Below are 2,840 nucleotides of genomic sequence, written 5' to 3'. Positions count from 1 at the left end.
ATTACGTCCTTGTTGTATGTAAATAAAATAACATGAACGACAAATGATTTGCGACAAATGTCGAAATTCGAAAATCTATTTTGACGTTTCGCGAATGTCAATGTTTTTTTTATCATAATTTGTGTATACGATGTAAACATTAAAGTCCGCAGTGATTACGCGATCTTTAGAAATATCTGAATATCTGAGTGTGTGGACTGTGGCTATCATAGACTTACATTAGACATTAGAGACATATATTGTGAGCTATTCCGCGTAAGCTAAGGGACGATATGTAACTCTGCGGGTAGTTTATACGTCCGGACAACTAAATTTTGCGGTTTGGAGAATCAGCCTTCTATGTTCAGTTTTTGGGAATTAGCTTCGATGCGCTTCGACTCTGCGCTAGTACTTATAAATTGACCTAGCGACACTCGGCAGCGGTGCGACGCTACGCTTTACGTTCCATAGAACTCATAAATTTAATAAACCTAGCGGAATAGGGAAACAAAGGCCTGAGCAAGAGAGATGTACTATCAGTAACACTGCGTGGTAAAAAGAGACGTGTGATACATGACAGCAGCACTCTTTTTTTGACGTCCGACGACGTTGCTCTATTCCGCTCGATATATTAAGACTGGGTTGCACCAACTAACTTTGACTTTAACTATAACCGGAAAAATTGACAGATATCGTATGAGAATAAGGGGTGTTTGGACGCCATATTTAATTTTAATTATAACCACGCGTCTGGTGCAACCCAACCTAACTTTTTTTAGAATAGAAAATACTTTATTTGTACAACTTAAAACTAAACTTAAACTTAAAAAACACAATAGAGGAAAAATATGTACAAATAGGCGGTCTTACTGCTAGGAGCAGTTTCTGCCAGACAACCTTTAACTTTATGATAGAACCTCAGTCCACGACGTTATATGTCGCGCAGCGTCGCTACCGCGCGGTTTGCATCATACGATTTCATACGTAAAGTATATTTGCCGTGCCTTGTCTCAGCTGCTGTAATGGTCCTTATCATAGTAAACATAATTATTAATTAAGTATTAAGAAAAAAAATGCCGTTTTCAAAGAAAACTATTTTTATTTACATTAGATAGGTACACAATATAATTAAAATGTTAGTAACAGATATATTATAAAAGTATATAATAAAAAAATGCTATATAATATGTATTTATAAGAAATGCCATAATAAAATAGCAAAGCCAATACGGGCACTATAAAGAGTGTCTGAATACATGTATAAAGAAATAAGGCCTCACTGTGTATTTTTGTACATTTTATCAATCTTCTTATATTATATTATGTTAACGAATACTGTAATGAGGATGTTTTGAAAGCGATTCATTAAATTATAATTATTTTATCTTAATCATAATATTCAGCTAGACAGTATAGGATAATAAAAACAATTTAATATCAAAGTCAGATATGGCTCAAATAAACATTATTGGCTTATTTACTACCCAACATAGGCTATTATTAGGAATTTTACGTTACTAAAGTTTAGTATTCCACAATATTTAATTTAAGTGACAACTCTTTATTTTCTACTATTATTTAATATTAGGTACTTCACATCACATAAGGGAACAGTGATTATGATCAAAATAATTATTAGAAAAGGCTTTTGTAGCTATAAAGTAAAACTTATTGCGGCGTAAAACCTTAGTAAAATATAAACTATTAAAATCCGCATAATTCGAGAACACATGGCTGTGAAATAAAATGACATAGAATACAATATAAGTACTTAATTTAAACGTGTAATTTTCGGATTTATATGTAGGTAAAGAGTTTTAATGCATTCGAATGAATACATAGATAAGATATTTTGTATGCAGCTAAAATAAATAGAAAACAACATTATTTTAAAGAGCAGCAAGACCAGGGCTGTAGCTAGAGTCAAATTTGAGGTAGGGCAGCGTCGGTTACAGGTAGGGCGGAAGCAAAAAAAATCGGTCAAGTGCGAGTCGGATTCGTGCACGAAGGGTTTCGTACCGTTATAGATAAAAAATAGGCCAAAATTGTGTTTTTTGTAATTGAGCCCCCTTTAAATATAAATGTTATTTTAATTGTACTTATTATTAATTAATTAAGTGATTTCGCAAAAATTTCCAGTGCCTACTGTTGCCATTAATATCAATATGCAGCAAAAAAGGCCAAATACACGAATCCTTAAATATTGATTTTATTTTGTTTTTAGTATTTGTTGTTTTGATTTATCTCTAGGTCAATGATGTATTCAATTCATTCAATAGTTATTCTTAGATACTTAAAAAATTCTGTGACAAAGCATGAGCACTATATCTAAGAACTACATATTATTAAATCCTCAATTACGAAGAACAAGCGAACAATATGGTTAAACTTCTGGATGTAGCGATCCACGTGTGAGTGAGAGTGAGGAAATAATAATTAATTGTTGGGTTGGGTGATACGAGTCAATAGATACGACTAAAAATATATTTAGATTATTATTGTTTCTGCAAACTTATTAAAATAATAATTAATAATAAAATAACATAAAATATTTAAAACAGCTGAATTCTACGATTCTCCATATTATTAAAAATGCGAAGAACTTCGTTCAGATCAACTTTTTTTGTTCTTTTTTTTTCAAAGGCTAGAAATACCATACCAGCCATTCTTTCGTGACCCATTGACAGTCTTTGAGGCCTATTAATTGCAGTTAAAGTTGAAAACGTGGACTCGCACACTGCAGTACTACATCTTTTTTTTCATTAAGATTTTAATTAAATGGACGCATCGCTTCATGTAATCGTGATTCAAATGCCATCTATACACAGAACAAAGAATTATTATCGACGACTTCTGTAACT

The 2,840-nt window shown here is 32.1% G+C and overlaps 1 protein-coding gene across 1 annotated transcript in view; it reads right to left on the bottom strand.

Annotated features, from left to right (window-relative positions):
• The window catches only part of LOC121739348 (carnitine O-palmitoyltransferase 1, liver isoform), a 37,352-nt gene that overhangs the window by 6,075 nt on the left and 28,437 nt on the right, over nucleotides 1-2,840 (bottom strand). The gene's annotated exons all lie outside the window — the stretch shown is intronic.

This window comes from Aricia agestis, chromosome Z (assembly GCF_905147365.1).
Source record: "Aricia agestis chromosome Z, ilAriAges1.1, whole genome shotgun sequence".
NCBI lineage: Eukaryota > Metazoa > Arthropoda > Insecta > Lepidoptera > Lycaenidae > Aricia > Aricia agestis.
Note: the sequence above shows the minus strand (reverse complement) of the source record. Positions and strands in the feature narration are given on the sequence as shown.